This window comes from Myxocyprinus asiaticus, chromosome 48, assembly GCF_019703515.2.
Source record: "Myxocyprinus asiaticus isolate MX2 ecotype Aquarium Trade chromosome 48, UBuf_Myxa_2, whole genome shotgun sequence".
Lineage (NCBI taxonomy): Eukaryota > Metazoa > Chordata > Actinopteri > Cypriniformes > Catostomidae > Myxocyprinus > Myxocyprinus asiaticus.
This window is the reverse complement of record NC_059391.1, coordinates 23024095-23050842: the sequence shown is the minus strand read 5'-3', so window position 1 is coordinate 23050842 and position 26748 is coordinate 23024095. Positions and strand designations below refer to the sequence as shown.

Sequence of the window (26748 nt, the reverse complement as noted above, 5' to 3'; positions counted from 1 at the left end):
AACCTGAGTGGTGTGGCCGCCGCTGAGGATGCCATATGCCCCAGGAGCCTCTGAAAAATTTTCAGTGGAACTGCTGTTCTCTGTCTGAATGCCTTCAGACAGTTCAACACAGAATGAGGCGCTCTGTCATTGAGACTGAGTCCAACTCCAAACCGAGAAAAGAGATGCTCTGAACCGGGGAGAGCTTGCTCTTTTCCCAGTTGACCTGAAGCCCCAGTCAGCTGAGGTGCCAGAGCATGAGGTCCCTGTGTGTGCACAGCAACTCTCTAGAGTGAGCTAGGATTAGCCAGTCTTCAAGATAGTTGAGGATGCGGACACCAACTTCCCTTAGCAGGGCAAGGGCAGCCTCTGCGACCTTCATGAAGACGTGAGGGGAAAAGGACAGGCCAAAGGGGAGGACCTTGTACTGGTACGCCTGGCCTTCGAAGGCAAACCGCAGGAAGGGTCTGTGTTGAGGTAAGACCGAGACGTGAAAGTATGCATCCTTCAGGTCTACTGCCACGAACCAATCTTGATGCCGGACGCTCGCTAGAATGCGTTTTTGCATCAGCATCTTGAACGGGAGTCTGTGCAAAGCACGGTTCAGTACTCACAGGTCCAGGATTGGTCGCAACCCACTGCCTTTCTTCAGTACGATGAAGTAAGGGCTGTAGAACCCTTTCTTCATCTCAGCTGGAGGGACAGGCTCTATCGTGCCCTTGCGCAGAAAGGTAGCGATCTCTGCACACAAGGTAGCGGCGTTCTCTCCCTTCATTGAGGTGAAATGGACGCCGCTGAACCTGGGCGGGTGCCTGGTGAACTAAATCGCATAGCCGAGTCGGACGGTCCGTGTCAGCCATCGCGACGGGTTGGAAAGCGTGAGCCACGCGCCCAAACTCCGGACAAGGGGGACCAAGGGAATGATCTCCTCGGACGTACCGGCGGGTGGGGCCTCGCGGCGGAGCGGAGCTCGAGGTGCCACGTCAAGGGAATTCGAGCCCAATGGCCGTGCTGAGTCCAGGGACATCGAAGCACTTAACTTGCTCCTGCCGCACACCATAAGATTAGTCGAGGAGGGGGGAGGAGAAGTCTCGTCCCTGTAGTCCACCGGACCCAATTCTGTGTGGGCGTGTTTGTGCCACAGCTGCGCAAACATACCTGCAAAGATGCGACGGTGGACGGTGGTCATGACAACGGCCGTGCGCACCGAACATGTGACCCAGGGAACAAGAAAACCGCTCTTTTGTTGAATTCTTGGGTACCGCAGCCTTTGGGACTTGCGCGAAATTAAATGAAAACGAAACAAAAGATTCTCCTCGCGGCCCTCCACCAGGGGATGGAGTGGTCTGCTCACCAGCTCCAGAGAAGCGGGTCTCCTTGCCCCTGGGTCACCCGTCTCAGGGGAGCTTCGATGCCTTCCTTGGGTTCTTGGCAGCCGGCCGTGAGACGGGTGGCGTCTGCTTCCTGTGCTGGGCTCCATGCCGGGGCTGGGCCACGGGGGCGGGCTGCAGTGGAGCCACTGTTGTAGTTGCAGGAGGATGCCCTTGGCGACGAGCAGACGGGGTGCGGGGTCTTGAGCCACGCCAGGGCAGGATGTGTTGTATGGCCTCCATCTGCTGCTTCACCGCCGAGAACTGCTGGGCAAAGTCCTTGACGGTGTCGCCGAATAGGCCAACCTGGGAGATGGGGGCATCAAGGGACCGTGCCTTGTCAGCCTCTCGCATCTCAACCAAGTTGAGCCAAAGGTGGCGCTCCTGGACCACCAGGGTGGATATCGCCTGCCCGAGAGACCACGCCGTGACCTTCGTCGCCCGGAGAGCGATGTCGGTCGCCAAGCGCAGTTCCTGCATCAATCCCGGGTCAGAACTACCCTCGTGCAGTTCTTTTAGTGCCTTGGCTTGTTGTACTTGCAGGAGAGCCATGGAGTGCAGGGCGGAGGCGCCTTGTCCAGCGGCACTGTAGGCCCTAGCCGTCAGGGATAATGTAAACATACAGGCCCTGGATGGGAGTTTCGGGCGCCGGCACCAGGTGGTGGCACTCTGCGGACACAAGTGCACTGCGAGCGCCTTATCCACCTGGGAGATCACTGAATACCCCCTGGCCACTCCGCCATTGAAGGTAGCGAGAGCGGGAGAGCTGAAAGACCGGGACCGGGCAGTAAAAGGTGCCTCCCATGATCTTGTCAGCTCCTCATGCACTTCCGGGAGAAAGGAACGGGGGCGGGCCGTGGCCGTGTGTGGCGCCCCGAGCCCAGGAACCAATCGTTGAGCCGCAAGGGTTCAGGGGAGAGCAGAGGGTTCCACTCTAGCCCGATGTTCACGGCCGCCCGGGAAAGCATGTCCATCATTTCCACGTCAGCCTGGGACTGAGCGACCATTCCCGAAGGAGGAAACCCAGTCGAAGCCTCTGCATCAGACTGAATGAGCCTGCACTCTGATGCTGTGCTCGATAACTCATCTTCTTCCTGGGTTCCGAACGAGATGTCGAACTCGCCCTGAGACGAGTCGGCGATCTCGTCCGAGCGCCCGACTGGGGCAAGCGAGCGTGCTGGGGAATGGGAGGTCCGTGGGGGGATACCCGGCAGAGGTGGTCCCATTGAGGTCCCCAAATCGCCCCCAGTGCTAACCGGCATGGCCTCATACCCGTAGGTAGAAGGACTGAGGCAGGGAGCTGCTGGGGTGGCTTGCTTTCTTACGAATGCAAGCCGCGACCACAATGTTGCCATGGTCATGTTCTCGCAATGAGGACAAGACCCATCCATGAACGATGTCTCCACGTGGGCAGCGCCCAGACATGTAAGACAGCGATCGTGGCCATCAGAAGCGGAGAGATAACGACCACAACCAGGAATAACACACAAACAGAAAGGCATCTTTAAAAAGACGTTCCGTGTGTGCCACTCTTTTAGAAAGAAAATATACTCTTTTTAGAATATACTCTTTTAGTTGTTTCTGCCGAAGTGCCCAGGGGCGTTCTCTGCACTCCACGGGTGCAGAGGAGGAGAAGCCGCTGAAATGCACCATAGAATCCAGCAGATGAGGTGAATGAACTTCGCGGATGAATTCAACTGAATGAGTGGTTGCATACCAGCTCCTTTTATACCCGTATGTCCGGGGGAGTGGCATGCAAATTCCACTCGCCAATTCTAATTGGCCTTTTTTCCAAAAAAGCAGAGGTGTTTGGGGCTCCCAAGAGTGACCCCTAGTGTCACTACATCGACACAACATCGAGTGAGTGACAGATAGGGAACTGTTCTAGTTTTCTAGTGAGAGGCGATAACAGTTGAAATCGATGCGTTTTCAAATGAAAACAAAAACATTTTTTCCTCCACTGAAAATTGAGATTTAAAAAACGCTCTCTTTAGAGAATGAAGTAATAATTTTCATATTAGTGTGGATATTGCCTGAAGAGAATCATGCTTTCTTTAAGCTACACCTACAACAACACCTTCTGAAATTCCACATCACCCAAAGCTCCTAAGACTTTTACGTCATCCAGACCACCTGTTTTGCACCCTTCAATAAACGCCTCAATGGGCCACTTTCTCTGACCGGACCGCATTTGTCTTTGTTCCTTGACACCAAGGTTGTCAAAAAGATCAGATCTCTTTCAGAATCATAAAGTCAAGTGGCCACTTTCTGCCACTCAGTCATTTCATATATCCTCCGCCCACTGCCAGGGTGTCATATGACTGTTGCTATCAAATACATATGACTTATTTGCGATTTTGTTCCAAAAAGAAAAGAAAAAAAATCACACAAGAAAAATAATTTAAATAGTAACAGCTTTCAGAATAAGATGTGTCTTGTAGTATCAATCAAACGACAAAATAAAATAAAAAAATCCCCCCCAAAAAACAACACCTAACAAACATGGTGAAAATTGGGTTTTAAAGAAGATTTGAAGAATGACTAACACCTGAACAAAGCTACATCTTCAAGTGTCTTCTTGTCTTTTATATTGCATACATAAAAAAAAAAAAAAAAATTGCACAAGGACAGCTCTCTTCAAAATTTCTCAGAACAATACTGTTCAGCACGTTGAGAAGGAGAAAGTATTTTGGTAAATATAGCAATAAGAACTAATGGTAGCAATAGATGCAGGTGAAATCCCCACAGGACTGCAAAGACAAGCCACTGTCACGTTACACTACATTTGTTGAATTAATAACAGATAATTTAGCTGCAGGTGCAGGCACACACTGTGCTCCCTGTGTTAAACCCAGCATCCAGGGCTTCATTCTGCCATTTCTACCCTGATCTGAAATCAGTCTTCACATTTCTCTTAAACTGGTTCAGGTTTGAATTTGTTTGGAGAACAAACTTGTTTCTCTATTTTGGAATAATAATGCAACTTCACTTTACTTTGGCTCCCTAGGCTAGTATGCCTATGAACTGACAGATTTTTTTACTGTGACCTCCACTATTAGTCTTCCAAGCAAAACAAATGATCGGGAAATTATTCTGTTTTGTAATGTTAAAAAAGCAATACTTCTGAAAGTGGTTACTGTGGGTTTGTATGTGTCTATTTCCTGAAATGGCACAAACATTACACTGAGGAACTTTAAAGACAACAAGAAATGGTCTGTGCAATGCATTTTACTTTAATAATGTGAACTGATTTATGTCAAACTGAAGCTTTTGCCACTAACACACATATTCATTCCTTCATATAACTTATGCTGATCAAATGCCAATATGTATGAGTCAAGAGAGCCTTCTGAGAAAGTCAGCGTTCTGTTTAATGCTTGGGATGTTTTGGGCCTAATCGTTGTGGTGTTTAATTCAACAAAGCGACAGAAAAGGCTGAGACAACTAAGGTGAGGGAGCAGTTGCCTTCCAATGTCACCATCTGTTACAGTAACCGCCTCCTGCGGAATAAAGGGAAAGGCCACATATCACAGAAAAAACATAAATCTATCACTTCAACTCATTATCTTTTTAATCCTGACCCAGGCTCCCCTCTCAGGGGAAAGGCACTGCCAGGGTAAGTTTGGGAAAGACCAATAATTTACCTCTCTCCCATCAAAAATATAAATAATCAAAAAAGTACAATTAGCAGGTTTTTCACACTGTTTTCTATGGAGGATGAAGAGTCACATTTTAATAAATGAATCTTTCATTAAAATCATCTACATATGTTTTAATAGATCTTTCAATACATAAATAAATAAATAAATAAATAAGTGTGTGTGTGTGTATATATATATATATATACATATATATATATATACATATATATGTATATATATATATATATATATATATATATATATATATATATATATAGATATAGATATAGATATATATATATATATAGATATAGATATAGATATAGATATAGATATAGATATATATATATATATATATATATACACACACTGAATATACCTGTTTATAGAACAACATGTAAATGATGGCAGAATTTTCTTTTTTGGGGGTAAACTATCCCTTTAATATTGTAAAAAACTGTACTCAAGTAAAAGTACAATTACTTGAAAAAAAAAATTACTCAAGTGGAAGTAAAAGTAATGATGTTAATAATTACTTTAGTAAGAGTACAAAATATCTAATTAAAAGAGTACTCAAGTAGCGAGTATCTAGTTACTTTCATATGTAACATAATGGATGTTTACTCCCCAATATTCCATTACATAATATACATTTAACATGTATTACATAATAATAATAATAATAATATTAATAATTATTATTATTATTATTATTATTATTGGAAATTCTTTCATCATTCACTTTCACATTGTTCCAGACCTGTATGACTTTCCTTCTTCCATACAATGCAGTTAAGGAGATGTAAGACAGAATGTTAGCCTTAGTCACTATTTACTTTCACTGCATGTTTATTTTTTCCTCCGTATTTAAAAAAGGTAATGGTGACTGAGACTGTCAGTCTCTAAAATTCTGTCTAACATCTTTCAGGTTCCACAAAACACAGAAAATCACTCAGGTTTGGAACAACATGAAGGCGGGGAAATTATTACAGAACATTAATTTATAGTTGAACTATCACTTTAAGGATGCTTGTCAGATCTTGAGCAATCTGCAAATTAGAAGAGAAGTTTTGAAACCAGTTTCTAGTAATTATTACGGTGAACAATATTCCACAGGACCAATCATATATAATGCTGAATAAAACGAAGCAAGATCATGCTTTATTAATGGCTACCTTCGCTATTCCACAGCTTTTTAAAGTCCTGAATGGATTCTTAGTTCAGTGTAGTTACAGTATTTTCAGTGTAGAACATTAGTTCTTTACAGTAAGGGTAAACTACACCTTATCACTGGAAGCGTGTTAGGCTTATTTACGTTTGTTCTCTGTTGTCCTTGAGAAAAACACACCGCATCTGTCAAACGCAAAGTTGCTGTGCAGTGTGCATGCGCTCCAGTAGTCACGTGAAAGCCAGAGCAAAAAGGCATTTACATTTAATGCGGATGTTTACATGGATTTATACATTAGACACTGATATATTTCAGCACTGATATAAAAATGTATACTTAGAAACTGAGTTCACAAGAGCCCATAGTTACAGAATCACCCTGAAAATGACCATCACCGCAAAACAGACAGACTCACGTTATCACAATCGACAAAACTCACCACAACAAGTTTTCTTAAATTGGAGCTGCAGTTCTAATCTTGAAATATCCACTTGTCTTGGTGTAAAATGAAGGCATTGCGTGAAAAAAGAAAGTGTTTGTTTGTTGATCTCTCAATAAATTACGCATTTATTCAAACGTATTTAATTAAACCACTAATGTAATGACAGGAACATCATCCTTTGTAACGAAGTAAAAGTGTTTTTTTTCATTAAAAATTTCCTTGAGTAGGAGTACAAAGTACCCACTATTAAACCTACTCTTAAAAGTACATTTTCTCCAAAAATTTACTCAAGTAAATGTAGCGCATAACTACACACTTCTGTTTTTGTTTAACACATTTTAATTTTGTTACATTGTTACATTGGGGAAATAATATGGTAGAACAGTAATCATTTTTGGGTCTTTGTTATTCAGCTTTGATTATGCATGCTGTACAGAACGTCCAGCCATTTCCAAAAAGGTTATAGGTCTCCATTATGTCTCCACGTAATCCTCTTGCATATTCAACATGGTGCTTTTGACATGTTACTTCAACTATAGCATTTACTGATTAGCTTGAGGTTTTGTTAAAAAATGGTATGTCCCCATCTTCCAAGCAAAAAAATAAAAAATAAAAATAAAAATAGAAGGCAGAAACATGGACTAATTGTAATACAGTCCTGTGTGATCTAATCTATCTTTGCCTCCAATGAGACAGCTGTGGCAGTTTCTGCTTGTGTACGCTATATAAAATTAGATTTTCAGACAGGGCACGGTGCCTGATCTCAAACCAGCCAAAGTGTGTTCCTCACAACCTGTTCCTGAACACTCACCTGCCAAGTCTTCCACTGTAGTGCCAGCAGTTTCTGGACATCTTCACGCTCGGTTTCACAAGCAGACTTCGCCCTGCGCACACAAAAGAGAAGAAAAAATAATTGTAGTTACATTACAATTATAAACCATTTGGATGCTGCTGGTTTCAAGGCTCCAAATCTGGGAATGTTAACTCAGAGGGCTTTGAAAATACACAAAGACTGTGACAAAGCCTTTGACTAAAAAGTGGTCCTGGAAGTCAACCTCGCTCCATTCTACTGATTAAAGGAATAGTTCTCCCAAAAGTGAAAATTTTGTCATTATTTACTCACATTAATGTTGTTTAAAACATGCATGCTGGTTAAAGCCTTCTGTTATTTTCGTCACATGTAACCACTCCAAATGACTGATTGTAGATTTTAACCCAGCAGCAGTGTGAATTCATCCAAACGTAAAAAAATCCACTTGAGATTTCACACTGAGATTGCACTAAAAACAAAAAAACAAAACAATGAGAAATATTAGGTATGTGCCCGAAGCCGAATATCTTATTTGGAAAGGCACGAATAATGACTTCAAAACGATTAACGGATTAATCCGAATAACATATAAAAAATATACATATTTCTATAACTGATTATCCAAAAAACACAAGGATAAAGCGACATTTTAAATAAACATGTCTAAAATTACAATAAATTTATGAATCTGTGCAGCCAATATTTCTAGTGTAAACCTTATGAATGAAAATGCGCACATTGTGATTTAAGATCGGTGGGCGCAGTCATAAATCCATTTGTGGTCTCTGTTAATTGTGCACATCTGGAGCTTGTCAAGTGTAATATTAACTAAGATACAACATCATATACACCTTCCATTTCTTGAAATGTCTATGTTAATCTATCACACGATTCACATGTGATTCTCTGAAAACATGCTCTGTCTTTTTTTTCTTCTAGTTCTTCTTTAAACTGTGCTAAATTTGAGAATGTTAAATGTTCTTTAACTCTGGTAAAGTGCTGTATAAATGTAACATTATTATTATTATTTTTATTATTTAACTAAATAATGGTGTCCTATCGTAAAAATTCCTGATAGACTTACGGGACTTTCACCTGTTTTGTAGGATATATTGATTTATTATATCTATTTTCATGCTTAGATTTGTATTTATTATTCACTGCAAAATGTGTGCTTGACATTTCACATTATGCTTGACACCTCCTGCCTCCAGAATAATGTTGTTATACATGCACAGACAAACGAAAATTCTGTTTCATGCAGATATTAATATCTGAAATTCCAGGAGAAACCACAACATATTCCACAGTTAATGTAGTCTACAAATTCATCTTCATCTGGTAAGAAAAAAATAATAAAATAATATTTTTTTAAATAATAATTGTATAATAATAATAATAATAATAATAATAATAATAATAATAATAATTATTATTATTATTATTATTAGGCTATTATTATTAGGCTATTATTATGAAAAGGCATATACAAGGCATATTTTATTAATAGACACATAAGAGTAACACTTAAAAATGGGCGTTTCATTTAGTTTTAACGCACTTCCGGTTTAAGCTCCACCCACACCCAGTTCTATCCAAATACAGAGACAGATACAGATAATTTTGTCATATGAACAGATATAGATACAAATACAAATACAGATAATGGCTTTGCTGCACACCCCTAATCAATATGATTATTATGTTTAACATTCTTTGATAAATATGATTACATAATACAAAATAAACATAAATTAAAAGAAAATAATCACTACATTATTGTGCATAATGATGTTTGCATACTGTTCCACTAATATATACAGTATCTGGGTTATTTCTGACTGAAGAACACCATGTACCATCAGCACGGATGCACTTCTGCTGTCCCAGAAAATGAGGGGGGAGTGTCATGAGTTAAATTAGACGATTTTTATGAAGTCTTATATAATATACAGAGAGAGTGAGGGAGGGAGGGAGGTAGGGAGACAGAGAGAGAGAGAGAGAGAGAGAGAGAGAGGGAGAAAGAGAGAGACTGACAGTGTAGTAACACTGAAAAAGAAACATGACATCCAAACACACTAAAGAATCCAGCATGGCATTGGGTTTAACTGACTGTATCTCCATTTCCATGACCAATGACGTGGTTCAATAAAGGTATTGCGGCAGTTCCGAGGTGAAATGTCCAATTTAAAACCACTAAATGCAAGTATAAATGTTTTCCCAAACAGTTGAAGTTTTTAAGGTTAATGCTTTCTACCCTAAAGCTTAAACTAAACCTAACAGATAGTGGAATCAAAAGCAAATGTAAGATGAAAAACAGATGTAGTTGTTAAGGTTAATGCTCTATAGTGTTGTAAATCAACAAAATCATCCTCCCTAACCTAAACCTAAAAAAGCAAATGTAATATGAAAAACACAATTGCTGAAGCAACCACATAATTTTGTGGTGCTTCTATGACACTTTCGTATCACATGTTGACTCGCGTGCTCTTCAGGACTCGTATCTCAATCCTTTGAGTCATAAGTATAATGCTTCATCAGTCTAACTATCACACATTTTGATCACGCTCGAACAAGCCAGTAAAATGTAGTTGGTTATGTAATGCAAACATTAAAATGTATCAACTGTGCTATAGTAAAAATGTTTTAATGCCACAAGACAACACTGTGTGAGGAGCAAGTCGAAAAGTAAATGTTTATGAAATGATAATCTGCCGTTTCACAAGTGATTTGTGTGAAAGTGAATAAAAGTCATTGTTGTTGTAGTGCTTCTTGTGTTTATTTCACCAGGACACTAGTGTGACAATGAGCCATGTAAAACTAATTCTTCAAAAATGTAGGTACAATAACGTGATTCTATGAGATCAGGCAGGAAATAAACAATACGTATTACTTTTGGACAGACAGAAATTCTGACTACAAAGACTACACATTTCTGCTATTTTTTCCCCAATGTTTTCTGTACAATTAGTCAGTTTTTCTCATGCTTCTATTTCAGACTAGTTTGATATAAATCCACACTCTTTTAAAAATAGAAGAGTAACCCCACACCTACACGCAACATAACAATCTAAAACAAACTATGGTTGGTCACTTTACATGACAGTCAAACAATCTCTTCCAATCTCTTACTGTTTACAATGAAAGAAGCCAAACTTTTCTCTCCTGTATGAACTAAAGAATCCTAGGCAAAGGAAGCCTGCATTTATTCTACACGCTTCATCGATTTAAGATTAGTTTGTTGAGGAAAACAAATAAATGAAGAACATCACATCCAAACCACACCCCCGATAAGTCGATCATCAATGCTCTTCAACTAATCAAGTTCTCCTGTGTCAAGAATTTGAGGGATGTGCGCAAACAGGAGAAATATCACCAAATAAACACCATTTCAGAACAAGAACGTCAGTGCATTTCGTCATCAAAAGAAGCCTGTTTGCCCAGTATGTATAAATTAGCCTTAAGTGGGCTGCCAAATGGACCAGACTCAATGCAGATAATCAAAAGTCTATGCGAGGCTAAGATGAACCTTGCTGAATGCGTTGGCTGCTTTTCTATAATGTTACTTGATAAAACATGTTTCAGAGTTTGCTTTTATGCTCTTATCCAGCAATTGTCCAGAGCCCGCAGTCTAACAGCTGTGATCCTGCACTACTGTTTGAGACTTTATCTGTATGTGACACTGTACTACTATTTGAGACTTTATCTGTATGTGACACTGTACTACTATTTGAGACTTTATCTGTATGTATCTACAGTAGAGTGCTTTGCTTTTGTGTGATTGTGATGTTTAAACTGTAGACTTCAATTACCCACAAGCATGCATTGAATGACAGCCTTTAATGCTCAAAAAAGCTATCCAATATTTAAGCTCCTGCGAACACTTACAGTCATCATCATCATCGTAATCATAGGGCCACTGTCCAATCACCACAGTCTCGCTCTCCCCTGACAATGCTCCAGTTCAGCTTTTTACTTTCTTCCCCTTCATGTGAGGTAGCCACATGTCTTCCAGGCAAGGGGGAAATATTTGCTACAGTTGTTATAATTAGTATAGTGTGCCATACATATTCAAACATGCATACATTAGATGGGGATGTAATGGGAGCTAAGGAAAATCAAACAGCCTGTTAATCACATTAAAGCAAATCTGATTTAAGCGTCATCTTTAGCGACAAATAGAGACAAACATCATAGCCACAAACCACTTTCGATCATCTCAGATGAAGCCAAAAAAGGGGTTATTTTTTATTATAATTTTTTATTTTTATTGATTTTTTTTTTTGGACTTGACTGGAATCTTTGCGTTCTGAAAGTTACAGTATGATTTCACAGTACAATGAGCTCTTTAACCCTTGGATTGACTTACAGGTGCAGTTTGACCCATTTGAACTTTAACACTGATTTACATCAAATTACCTTTAAGTTTTAAGCCTGAAACTTCATGACATCCTCCACAGAGGTTATCTGAACCTGGCAATGTAATTCTGGCAATTTGACCCGGATCATATAAAAATTTATAAACTTATCAAATTTACAGAGAAAGCTGTAAAATGGTAGAAAAGTTCAAAATGCTATAAGAAATACACCCATCCTCATAATTTCACATGCGCGCGCGCACACACACACACACACACACACACCACAAACATGCTCACAAACAAGCTCACACACACAGACACACACACATACACAGACACACAAATGCATACAGATATTCATCCATACATTCATCCATACATACACCCATGAGCTGGTACGTGATAGATGTGCAGTGTGTAAACCCCACTCTCCTGGCATTAAAAGACACACTAGCGACATAGGCTAGGGCAATGGCTTTTCTAGCCTCCTTGCAAGCGCATCCGAAATTGTGAATGGAAAAACTGAATAATAAAACAAACAAACAAAAAAAAAAAAAAAAAAACACAAAAGTCTATGTCTGCTCCAATCACTGCTTCTGTAAGACCCAAATAGCCACAAACTCTGTATCAGCTCTTACCTTAGTGCATGATCAGAGTAGCCCGGCAGAAGGAAATTAAGAAGAATTAAAACAGAATTACACCAAGATGGCCTATGACACCAGAAATTCCTTTAAGCATTAAGAAGCTAAGAAAATTCAGACTGGCGCCACAGAGTCTGAGCTGATCTGCATCTGACAAATGAAACTGTCACAAAACAAGGGAGGTTGTCCAGGAAAACCCAACCTTTTACCCCGAAATTCCTCAACATCATAAATTAAAGACTTTGCCTGCTGACACCCAACAGTCACAAAAACCCCACCCAGAACAGTTTTTGTCCTTTGATATAACCAATTTGTCACAATCACAAAACTAACTTTTCTTGGGGTTTAACAGTGCATATACTTGTATTATGTGCTATAACACTATCAAAAGACTTCATAGTATCGTTCTACACTGCACAACGAACAGTCTATTTTTGATAGTAAAATGTTATCTTACACAAATGATTGTAGCCTGATGTAACCTTTAAAATATGTGTAGTGATTTGTAATCACTGACAAATTGATGATTATAATCTTTAATCATGTCTTATTCATGTCATATTACTAGAATGGTAATCATTCATGATAAAGCACATCATGTTTACTATCATTGAGATTCTTTTGGCATTTCAGGAATGTTTATGTTAATTAATATTTGATATATTCAGTTGTATCCGAGATATAAAATGTCATGATTAAACATTGCCCTATTTTGAGCAGGAAATGGAATCTTCACAGACAAAGACTCATTAATCACCTTCAGAAGGAGGGACAGGGGGATGATCACATGGTATTTGAAAAGACACTTCTGACTGGCTCAAGACACCTTTGGGGTGCGGCCAACCTCAACAGTAGAAAGCCTCCCCACCAAGGAAGCACTACTCTCTCTCTCTCTTCTGTGTGCTCTTGCATCCTCTGCTTCTTCTCTTCCTTCATGGCTCTTAGACCGTACTCGGCTGGCTTCGCATTGGCACTCCTCTGCTGGGTTCTGCACAATGTAGAGTCCAGGAAAGCTCAGAATGAAAAGTTCAGAGGAAGCTCTTATTTTCTCTGCGCTATGACTCACCAACGTGACAGGGAGTCAGGAGTCTCCCTGGTGGGAGGCCTCGCTCCAATGCCCTGCCACATCATTCCAATACACAATCTAAACAGAGGTCTAAAACATCGACGGAACAAACAGAACTTTCTACAAAGAGCCAAAGATCATCTCCAACTTTCGCTGAAAGTGCTGGTGTCTCTTTAATATAATCTAAGTAACCCGATTGCAAATCAAGGTATTTATTCTAAATGGAAGTTGATGGTTCTCAAGGCATTGTCTATAGACTCCACAAAGTTCAATTTCTCTGTACAGATAATTTCATTCACCTTCTGTTACAATTTACTCACCAAAATTATTGTCATGTTTGTCTCTGTGTTTAGATTAGCAATAAAGTCTTGTTTGTATTCAAAGTTAATTTGACTGTGGTATATTTTGATAATTAATCTCATCACTTGAATTTTTTAAAAGATCTGTGCTCCGCAGCTCGAACGATATCTAAATATATTTGTGATATCAATAGCCATGATAATAATATTACTCTAAAGAGTTAACAGATATGTCATATTAACTCCTGACCAAGTGATTAGACGTATACCGTAATTCTTTCAATAAGTGAATTAATCATAATTCCCTTATTAAGCTAATTCCTTACATATTAATTGTAATTGAATACAATGAGCCTGTTGTATTACATTTTAAATGGTGGAGAACCTTTATTCAGATTTCTAATCTGGTCATTTGTCAGATATCCTTATAATGGTGGTTGAATGTGGCTAATTCCATTATGAATTCTCTTACATATTAATGGTGAAGGTATGCAGGCGCTTTAATCCATACCATGTACATTTATACTACCAAATTTTTCCTACATTAGGTTGTTCTCTACAAAATGAGTCAATTTTTACTTGTCTCTCAGCTTGTCTGGGTAAATAATACACTTATGTCTCAAATGTCCAGAAAAAAATACAGTTCAGCAAAAAAAAAAAAATGATTATAAAGAAATTATTGTTTGAATATGTTCCTGATTATTGATGATGGAATGTTATACATCATTGCAAAGCTGAGGTTCTTAGCTTTCAAATGACACCAAGATCAAGAAATTAGATATTCTACAAAATATGGGGGAAGAGTGGGGCTTCCCAAGAAAGACCGGATGTCTATGGGCAGAGTAAAAAAAACACCTTGGGGCATATTCTGTATTGTGATAGAAGGTGCTAGAGAAAAAAAAAAATCTAGTATTTGCTGCCACTTAGACGAACGATTTAAGACCAAAAGTAGAGAGATTGCTTTCCCACAATTTAGCTTCCCAGCCCACACATTTTCACATCCTTTGCCTGCTACCGGCAGCACCAAACCTGACCCCAGCAAAAGCTCCTCAGGATGGTTTTAACACACTCTGCTTTAGAGCTCTTTATCTGTAAACTGCTGCTCTGCTGAGATCCAAACACCAACAGCGGTCGCACAAGTGCAAATCTATTTTCATTGCTTCCAGTGTAGTGCTACAGTCAACTTGTTTGATCAGCTCTGTTGTCTTGTTGTCTACCTTTTTCTTTCTCTCTTTGTTTTCATTGCAGCTAGGTCCATCCTCCCAGTCCCAAGGGTGTAACTCTGTTCTGATTTGAAGCGTGGGGTCAGACATCACCACCATCAGTGAAAAAAACATAAATGCAGATGGCTTTTAAATCAATGACCCGCAGACACTCTACAGATAAAGAGTCAAGAGGAGAAATGAATGATGAATGAGTTGCAGCTATCCAGCCAAAAAAATTTTTTTTATGTGTGTATATATATATATATATATATATATATATATATATATATATATATATATATATATATATATATATATACAGTATTTTGGAGATATACAGGTATATATATATATATATATATATATATATATATTACTAATATATATATATATATATATATATATATATATATATATATATATATATATATTACTATATATATATATATATATATATATATATATATTAGTGCTCGACCGATATATCGGTCAGCTGATATATCGGTATCGGCGTATATGTTTACCGATATGCGCCAATATGAAAACTTTTTTATGCTTTAGAATTGGTGTCATAGCATAGTTTGTCCAGCAGAGCTCACTCCGACTACATTGTTTACAGAGCTGAGCTGACGGTGGCTCTGCAGACAGGGCGGAGTTCAGTGATGTGTTTTCATGGTAAGTTGCTAACTAGTGAATACATACTGGAAAGTTAATAAACAATGACCTCATCATTTTCTCTTTTCAATATTACTAATATAACATTAACCCTGTCCCTGACAACCATGTCACTCGTGTTTATCTTTGCTATTGTTTGCTATGTTAGCCAGCTATATTTTGTCAGTGCAGTCAGTAATATAGCAGACTGAAAGGTAAACATCAGAGCATCTTTTTGCAGCTCAGCAGACAACAGTGCAGTGGTGGATTGTGTCTGTTGAGTGTTAATTTTACGCTATGTTATTACCTAGTTGGTGTGATACAATGCAATGTAAACAACGTCTGTCTTTTACTCTCTGTGACAACGAGCTTATAGGTAACTAGCTAATCACCTAGCTACTTTCGTTGTTGTCAGCTGAGTGGAAGCTAATGAGTAAACATGTATTCACCAAACTGTTTTGTTCAGGATTCACAATTTGGTACCCCCTTCAACCGAACAATTCCAGTCGTTGCATTTACAAAATGTAATATTTAAAAGTCTGGTTTTCCACAGTTGAAAGATTCCCCTGAACTTGCATAGCAGAATATGGTGTAACACCGCTGCCGCTGTTTATCTTGACTCAGCAGTATTAATATAGTCAGCATTTGACTGATACTAAACAGTAATACTGATGTTTATTTAGCTATTTATTTTATTTTTATTTATTCTTTATTTTAATAGTCAGCATTTGACTGATACTAAACAGCACTGATTTTTATTTAGCTATTTATTTTATTTTATTTATTCTTTATTTTAATGGTCAGCATTTGACTGATACTAAACATACAGTACTGATGTTTATTTAGCTATTTATTGTATTTATTATTCTTTATTTTCTCAGTGTTCATTTCTAGAATTTGTTGACAATGTATAATAATAATGTTAAATATTCCTTGATAAAAAATATTTGTTTAAGAAAGCAGCCTTCTGAGTACCTTTGCATAGTCATATCGGTGCAAAATCGGTAAAAAATCCACATAGAAAAGGTCTGTTTTCATTCCAGCTCAAAAAGTAACTATATCGGCCGCCATATCGGTAATCGGTGAATTTTCCCTCTCTAAAATCGGTATCAGCCTCAAAAATCCCATATCGGTCGGACTCATATATATTTATATATATGTTCTGATTTTATAATTTAGAAAGCCAAAAATGACATAAAATCTGAAAAAATAAATTATTTAAATAGATTTTAAATAGATTTTTGCAAATATATTATCCTATATATATGTATATTTAGTACAAATTTGTGAAAACATTATAAAAACACACACGCAAACAAACACAAAATGGCAAAAATAAATATATACAGGTGCATCTCAATAAATTAGAATGTCGTGGAAAAGTTCATTTATTTCAGTAATTCAACTCAAATTGTGAAACTCGTGTATTAAATAAATTCAATGCACACAGACTGAAGTAGTTTAAGTCTTTGGTTCTTTTAATTGTGATGATTTTGGCTCACATTTAACAAAAACCCACCAATTCACTATCTCAACAAATTAGAATATGGTGACATGCCAATCAGCTAATCAACTCAAAACACCTGCAAAGGTTTCCTGAGCCTTCAAAATGGTCTCTCAGTTTGGTTCACTAGGCTACACAATCATGGGGAAGACTGCTGATCTGACAGTTGTCCAGAAGACAATCACTGACACCCTTCACAAGGAGGGTAAGCCACAAACATTAATTGCCAAAGAAGCTGGCTGTTCACAGAGTGCTGTATCCAAGCATGTTAACAGAAAGTTGAGTGGAAGGAAAAAGTGTGGAAGAAAAAGATGCACAACCAACCGAGAGAACCGCAGTCTTATGAGGATTGTCAAGCAAAATCGATTCAAGAATTTGGGTGAACTTCACAAGGAATGGACTGAGGCTGGGGTCAAGGCATCAAGAGCCACCACACACAGACATGTCAAGGAATTTGGCTACAGTTGTCGTATTCCTCTTGTTAAGCCACTCCTGAACCGCAGACAACGTCAGAGGCGTCTTACCTGGGCTAAGGAGAAGAAGAACCGGACTGTTGCCCAGTGGTCCAAAGTCCTCTTTTCAGATGAGAGCAAGTTTTGTATTTCATTTGGAAGCCAAGGTCCTAGAGTCTGGAGGAAGGGTGGAGAAGCTCATAGCCCAAGTTGCTTGAAGTCCAGTGTTAAGTTTCCACAGTCTGTGATGATTTGGGGTGCAATGTCATCTGCTGGGGTTGGTCCATTATGTTTTTGAAAACCAAAGTCACTGCACCCGTTTACCAAGAAATTTTGGAGCACTTCATGCTTCCTTCTGCTGACCAGCTTTTTAAAGATGCTGATTTCATTTTCCAGCAGGATTTGGCACCTGCCCACACTGCCAAAAGCACCAAAAGTTGGTTAAATGACCATGGTGTTGGTGTGCCTGACTGGCCAGCAAACTCACCAGACCTGAACCCCATAGAGAATCTATGGGGTATTGTCAAGAGGAAAATGAGAAACAAGAGACCAAAAAATGCAGATGAGCTGAAGGCCACTGTCAAAGAAACCTGGGCTTCCATACCATCTCAGCAGTGCCACAAACTGATCACCCCCATGCCACGCCGAATTGAGGCAGTAATTAAACCAAAAGGAGCCCCTACCAAGTATTGAGTACATATACAGTAGATGAACATACTTTCCAGAAGGCCAACAATTCACTAAAAATGTTTTTTTCTTATGATGTATTCTAATTTGTTGAGATAGTGAATTGGTGGGTTTTTGTTAAATGTGAGCCAAAATCATCACAATTAAAAGAACCAAAGACTTAAACTACTTCAGTCTGTGTGCATTGAATTTATTTAATACACGAGTTTCACAATTTGAGTTGAATTACTGAAATAAATGAACTTTTCCACGACATTCTAATTTATTGAGATGCACCTGTATACACAGTTTTTTTTTTTTTTTTTTTTTTTTGCTGTATTCGCTAACAGGCTCTGTACTTAAAGAGAATAGCTGAAACCAGCAAGGTTGTCTGGTTCATTTGTCTTGTTTGAATGGTAAATCTGTGTCTGGGTCACACAACAAGGGAAAAAAAGATGACCCTATGGGAGACTTAATGAGGCACCACGTAGAGGAGCTATGATATGAGGAAGGCCAATCATAAATATTAATTCACCTCATATCTGAATATAGTGTAGAGGTAGTGTACCTTCACTTCAGTCTGTATGGTCTCTCAATGGTCTTTGATGTCTAATATTTCTTCTTTTATCTTCAATTTGATGTCTACTAAGTTGTCTGCTTTTCAGCTTCATAAGATTGCTAGGTGATGTAAGCCAATAAGGAAAGTTTTTTCAAAGGCAGTGCAAGTCATTGCATTTTTATGAAAGATTACTTAACGTGGTTAACTTCTTGGGACATAAGTAGGCCTATAGCTTAGTCATAAACACACATTATGTACTAAAAGAATGAGATTCATTCTTTTTTATTTTTTTTATTTTTTTTCACCCTGTTTCTCCAGTCAGACTTGACAAATTCCACTTTCCTTAGCTAAATTGATTTAATTTGTTTTTGCTGCACTTTTCTGCTTTTAATGCACTGATGGAGCATGCTGATCATTAAAGAACATTAGACAGAATTACAAGAAATTTGGTCCAATCACATTTGCACTGTGAGGATTTAAGATTCTAATTAATCAATATTCAGATGTGTTTTATTAAGGGTGCAGTAATTGTAATTAACAGATTATCAAGCATGTACGTTCTGTCCAAACTGGTAATTAGGAAGCGCTAAGGATTGCTGGTTACATGTCAGTATGCAGAGTTGTATGTGTGTTAGCACCAGTAGACCACAAGTCAGTGCAGGATCTCTTAAAAAAAGTCACTGTAATAGGATACCATCAGACTTTAGCTTGTATACCGGCTAAATAAAACAATGGCTTAAACCAGGCTAAGAAGGTTTACTGGTCTTTGCTGGTCTCCCAGCCTGGTCAAGCTGGTCTGTTTGCTGGCTTAAGAGGGGTTTCAGATACTTGTCAGCTAGGCTGGGAGACAACCTTAAACCAGCCTGGATCAGCTGGTAAACCCCTATTAAACCAGCTAAGACCAGCAAACCATCTTAGGGGCTGTTCACACCAATTGCATTCTTGCTCTCCTGCACTGTTTTCAGTTGTTTTTCATGTAAACATGCACAAGACAGACATTTTTGACTGAGCACTGCACCTTGCTGGGTTTTTTTTTAATGTCTCTCGCAAGAGCGAAATTTTTTTAGACACAGTGTAAGGTTAAAATGACTTCAACTTCTAAAATTGTGTTTTGAGACATCTGTGTTCTGTTCTTTTCGTTATGCTGTATCTATGTTTTTTTGTTTTTTTGTCTGAATGGCTGGTTTAAACTGTTTCTTCTTTCAGTTCTTCACCAATTTGTTTGTACATACAGTATATTTAAGTGTGTATGTGTATCTGTGTTGTAATATCTCTGGGAAGCAAGAGCAGCCATTAGTATATGGATGAACTGACATCTTAAAATAGCACCAGCTATGTGCTGCCACTACTACATGCCAAATGAACATTAGCAACATCATTGAAAAGCCAAATAGAATTTATATTTTTATACTGATCTAAAATTAGTTTGTGGTAACAAAATCCGTCCTTTAGAATCTTCATATACAGTAAGAAACTGCAAAGCTGATTTCAAATCAGCATGAGAGAAAGGTGGCTTTTTCCAATGACATATCATCATGTTAATGGCCTTGACAGATGGTGTGTGAATACCTTGATCGATACCATTCTAGACCTCTTAACCTTCAGTAGTGCAAAGCAAGACCTGGAGAAAATGAGGCTATTGATCAGAGCTGTAGAGCAGAGTACAAAGATGCATGCTGCATGCAAGCAACCGGCTAACTGCTGCATGGGCATTTCTCCTAACATATTAACTGGCAGTCCCAACTGATATTTACCAATGCTGGAACTTAGCCATGCAAGTTTCGTAATAAAATTGCAAGTGTATGTTTTATATCATAATCACCCACTGCAAAAGAACAACAAATGCAAAATACAGATATTTAGTCTTTATGCTTCACACAAATGCATTTTTGCTGTTTTTCTGTGAACATGCGCTAGACGGATGTCTTTGAAAAAAAAATTCTTCTGAAGGTTTTTTTAAGCTTCTCTCACAGAAGAGTCACATTTTTAGATGCTGTGTCAAGTTAAAAGAACCTCAGCTGTTAAAACTGTGTCTCAAGACACCAGCATTCTATTTTATTTTGTTGTGCAGTGTTTAACTGCTTTTACAGAACACGCTCATACTGAACAGCCCCTGATAGCCAGGTTGCACGAGTTATTAGCCACCCTAGTTAGCCAGTTAAATTGAAAGAAAGAGGTTTTTATTGGGGGGGGGGGTTTGGACATGCTGTAATGCACTTTGGTTCTACAGTTGGTTTCTAGAGTCCTACGTCAAGATACGATAGTGGCTGGTGCCAAATTTTGAACCGTTTAACTACCACAACATTAAGTTACTCAGCTCATGTAAGAAGAGTCTAAGCAAGTAAAGGCTAGAAGAAGAGACAGCATGAACATACTGGATAGCTTGACTTACAAAATGTGTCTAAGATCTCCTGTTCTTTTCCAAAAGAATAAAAAAAGTCATACAGGTTTGAAAGAACATGGAACAGGGTAAGTAAATGATAACAGAATTTTCAGTTTTGTGTGAACTATTTAACCAGCAAGTCTTTTGCCACCACAGCCATGCAAAACTTAGCTTGAGAAAATTGTCAACTAGTATGGTCTTTCTTTCAGGTACGTTTCACATGGCTTTGCTGGTTTACCAGCTTGACAAGCACTAACCCATTTCTACAGGATCAGCTGGACTTTTCAGCAGGTAGCCTGTGCTTGACCCAAACAACTGAGGTAAACCCCTAACCCTCATTGTGTTTAATACAGTATAGTCTCTAAGACCTGTCTTTGATCGTGTTGCACAGCGATCCAAATGACCTGCTGCAGTGAGAGCTGATCAATGTCACAGTTTGAGAGATTAACGGCTCCTTGAGCATCTAAGCTTCAATTCCTGAACGATTGACACTGAAAAACAAACACTGGAGTGAGCCCCTCAGCTCCAAATTCTCAATCAAGGTATTGCACAAAGTCAGGAAGTCGGCATCTCTACATAGCGCATTCCCTGTTCATGCAAAATTGCAGCTGTGATTATTTTTTCTTAAGAGGATTTGGGCTATCAGTTAAAAGCAGAGCACTCATTTCAGGTATCTGTGGAGTTGATGGCTGAGTTGAGGCATGCTGACATTGTGCCAAGAAGCAAAATCTAGACACTACAATGTAACATGACTATAGCAGTTTAGCTGAGGTTTGAATCAAATGTGCGATGTGTCAGATAACATTAGATCACAGTTTGCGGTTTTAGTAGATGATGCTCTTACATTTTGATCTGAAACTAATGTGGCTGCTTTCCATTTACTCATTTGGCAGACACTTCTATCCAAAGAGACCTACAGTGCATTCATGGTAAACATTTAATCAGTTTGTGCATTCCATGGAAGTTAAATCCACAACCTTGCAGTTGATAATGCCATGTTCTTTTCCAAAGCAACCAACAGCACATTCAAGGTATACATTTAGTTAGTTTGTGTGTTCTCTCGGATTTGAACCGACAACCTTGTGGTTGATAGTCCCATGTTCTTTTCGAAAAAGGTTTGTTTTAGTAGTTAATTCCCTGTGAATCAAACCCACAACCTTGTTATTGACAGTCACTTTGTTCTTTTCCAAAACAACCTACAGTGTATTCAAGGTATATGTTTAATCAGTTTGAGTTTATTCAATGGGAATCAAACTCATGGCCTTATGGTCATTGTGCCATTTTCTTTTCCAAAGTGTTTAAGTATTCCCTGGGAATCAAGCTCCAAAATTTGTGGTTGATATTGCCATGTTCTTGTCCAAAGTGACCAACAGCACATTCAAGGCATAAGTTTGATCAGTTAGTGTATTTAATGGGAATTGAACCCACAACCTTGAATGTGAGTGCCTAGTAAGGATAACATACTGCCTAACATGTTTCGTTTTGCACTGAGGAAAGAAAGTCATACAGGTTTTGAATAGGCCTGGGTATTGATACAGGTTTCCCATTTTGATTCAATTCCAATTCACAAGCTCTCGGTTCGATTTTGATACGATATCTATTCAAATGTGTATATTTCAGTGATAATATCCATTTTGCTTACATATGAAAGAAATTCTCTCCCAACTATTGTTAATTATACAGGGGACCTTCTAACTAGATACATTATGAAAATATTGATTATTGAACAAATTAAATTATAAAATAGGATATTAAACTAGACATTCAGTGACAGTTTGATTGTGTGAATCTCATCTTTGGACACATTACATTGAATGAGTGAAACCAAACGTTTTCTCTCAACACACAGTGAAAGGATTTCACTGTTGAACTTCTTCACCATTATACTACTTAATCACTAGTGTGTTAAATCGGAACATTTGCCAGTCAGTGGCTAATCACAGACAGAGCATATAGTAAAAGATTGATCTTGGAATTTAAGAATCGATAGAGATACACTGGAAATTCAATATTATTACCCAGTCCTAGTTTAAAACAACATAAAAATGAGTAAATGATGACTATATGTTCATTTTTCTCATACTGTACATTTCTTTTCCCCTCTCTTCTTCCTCTGGCTCAAACGCTCTGATTTACCTTCTGTCTCTTTAAAGTCCCCCTTTCCAAAAAGCCCAGTCTGCTCTGATCGGTCAGCTGGCCTAGTCTGTTGTGATTGGTCAACCACGTAGAGCATGTGTTGGAAATATAACATCCCTTACCATAAGTTTCAGCTCCCGAGTCTTCGTGAGCAGCTGTAAATATTACCAAAGAGTATAGAAGCACAAGAGACGAAGGCTAATACGACGTTCCATTGCATCATCTGCGTGCAGCAGCAGAGCTACGCCTCTGCCATTTTGGACTGTGAATCCAGGGCTGCATCCCAAATCGCACACGCTCCCTACACCCTTCAACAAGTATACACTTTGCGTGACGTTGTGCTGACAGTACAAACAAAATTATCAATATTTTATCGCCATATATTTAATGCCTCTACCGAAATAGCATGTGTTAAAAAATTATATATATATATATATATATATATATATATATATATATATATATATATATATACAAAAAAATAGTATTTAAATATTCATACAAATTATTTACTTATTAAATTTGTTAAAGAATCAAAGCAGAAATGTGTAAACCATTCATTCATTTAATTTATTAAACAACAAAAATGACAAACATGACATGATTTACTGATGACTTATTTTGAGAAATTTTCCTGCGATTTTGGGTGCGTAAAATGTGATGAATTCTGATCCGTATATATAGTCTAACCATGTAGATAAGTGACTTTTTGCACTCCTCCTTGTCACACACCAGTCCCCTGCACTCACTCACAATCTCCATACAACTGATAAACAGCTTCCTTCCCAGGCCAACTGTGTCGATAACTGAGCTGATCTTTTTTCTGAAGTACGACTCCAGGGCTATGATTAAGTTTAGCAGTATATACATACAAATTAGATGGCCTCTTGAACTGGCTAGGGTGAAAATGTGCATTGCACACCCTGTAGCTCTGATGGAGCCGCTGAGAGCTTATCCCCATCAAAGATGCATTCCTGAGATTCTGCACCCACCTTGCACACCTGTAAATTAATTCATTCATTTAACTTGTAGGCTAAATTACAATTTAGATATTACATCTAACGAGAACTACTGAGAAGAAAAAAACAAGGCTACATTAATTCTAAAGCAGGAGGGGAAGTTTTGACTAGACTATATAGTCTCAAATTTGTTTAAGACTGATTTTGTACATTTGGATAATGTATTTGCATACCACTCCCCCAAACATACGTGTATAAAAGGAGCTGGTACGCAACCACTCATTCAGATTTTCGGAGCCGAACGGTCGATGCTCACTGAGCTGAATTCCCACGGCTGTTCATTCACCTCTGCTGGATCTGATGGCGCATTTCAGTGGCTTCTCCCCCTTCTGCACTGGTGCACTACAGAGAACGTCCCTGGGCACTTCGGCAGAAATAAAAGAATATAGAAGACCCCCAGAGATGCGCAGTCAGATCGGTGCTTTCCTTCCTGCAGGAGAGGTTGGAAGGGCGGCTGTCCCCCTCCACCTTGAAGGTGTATGTAGCCGCTATAGTGGCACACCATGACACAGTGGACGGTAAGTCCTTAGGGAAGCATGACCTGATCATCAGGTACCTGAGAGGCGCCAGGAGGTTGAATCCCTCCAGACCGCACCTCATTCCCTCATGGGACCTCTCTGTAGTTCTTCAGGGTGTATGGAGAGCCCCCTTTGAGCCCCTGCAGTCAGCTGAGCTTAAGGCACTCTCTTTGAAGACTGCCCTCCTGACTGCGCTCACTTCCATCAAGAGGGTAGGAGACCTGCAAGCATTCTCTGTCAGCGAAACATGCCTGGAGTTCGGTCCGGGCTACTCTCACGTGATCCTGAGACCCCGACAGGGATATGTGCCCAAGGTTCCCCGTGCCGCCCCCAGCAGGGCTACGAGTCCATTCTACCAGGAGTGTAGCGGCCTCCTGGGCCTTGACCAGTGGCACCTCTCCAACAGAGGGACACCCCCCCCCATCCCCCATCCCCCCCCCCCAACGTAGACCTGGTGGCCCCAGTCAGTTAATTCCTTTTAAAAGGAAAAAAAGTGGATAAGAGGCCATGACTGGGCTAGCCTATCTCTATCTTTTGGGCAGTCGACTTGTCCCCGAAGGGCCGTTCGACACTCATAACAGCGTTGGGGGAGATTACGTGTTGGCCTGGTGTGCTGGCTACGAGGCACACTGTGGTCTGCCCGTCACACACCGCCAGTTCACGTAACACAGTTCAGACAGTTGTGGCGTTTCGTATAGGGACCCCTAATGTCACTACATCGACACAATGTCGAGTGAGTGACCGATAGGGAACGTCCTGGTTACTTGCATAACCTCCATTCCCTTATGGAGGGAACGAGACATTGTGTCCCTCCTGCCACAACACTGGACTACCCGCTGAAATGGCCGGGACCTTGTCTCGGCTCCTCAGCACAAAACCTGAATGAGTGGTTGCATACCAGCTCCTTTAATACTCGTATGTTTGGGGGAGTGGTGTGCAAACACCACTCGCCAATTTTCATTGGCCTTTTATCAAAGACCAGAGGTGTTTCAGGCTCCCAAGAGTGACCCCTAGTGTCACTACATCGACACAACATCTCATTCCCTCCATCAGAGAACGGAGGTTACGCAAGTAACCAGGACATCCTCCTGCCATAGCATGTCTTACAGACAATAATAGGTTATCAATTAATTGAATTCGGCCACTGTATTTAATTTAATAACCCCATTCTTACTTAGAGGCATATCCATATAAATCAAAATGAATATGAAAATGCTTTCTACACTTTTGTGAATAATTACCTGTCAGGGTCTTTAGGGAAACGGTGAAAGGCAAGACTATGTTTACTATCGAACTGATAGTTGTTGCAGTTAACTGATGAACATAACTTTCTGTTGTTTTTCCACTTCGACTTCGCTTTCGAGCTCATGGTGTCAGTACTAGGTTGTGTGCTGTGTAACTGTTGTCCCACAGTCCAAAATGACAGCAGCGCTACCGCTGTGCCATCTAGCGGCGGTTGTCAAAAAAGCACCAGAGCTTCGTCTCTTGTGCTTCTATACTCTTTGATACTACTGTAACTATAGTAACAGTGCCGTCTGTTTTTGCCATACCAGCTCTAGCCTGAGTCCGATAATGTTTGAAATAATGAAAATTTGGAAGAAAAAGCCGATCGACCCAAACCACCTTCGCAAGCATGACTTGAGCAGGACGTATCACAGTGGTACGTTTTAATCTTGTAGCTTTCTTACAAGTACACTGTTGATTATTGTGAACCTATCAAAGCTTCATGTAAAAGACATGTAGTGCAACTAAGTTAGTTATCTTTTGCTTGAATGTGTGTAGCTGACCTTTTTTCACACGAGATATGAACGGAAAACAGAGGCTTACTCCCGGTTGGACATTACCGGGTGTATTAGAGAGTTAGTGAGCAAGTT

General features: G+C 39.3%; 1 protein-coding gene across 2 annotated transcripts in view; it reads right to left on the bottom strand.

Moving 5' to 3' along the window:
- The window catches only part of LOC127437294 (leucine-rich repeat-containing protein 4C-like), a 125322-nt gene that overhangs the window by 38652 nt on the left and 59922 nt on the right, over positions 1 to 26748 (bottom strand). For both annotated transcript variants that reach the window (XM_051692140.1, XM_051692141.1), the window contains exon 2: positions 7412 to 7484. The gene's annotated coding sequence lies outside the window, so the exon portion shown is untranslated. The remainder of the gene's footprint in view (positions 1 to 7411; positions 7485 to 26748) is intronic.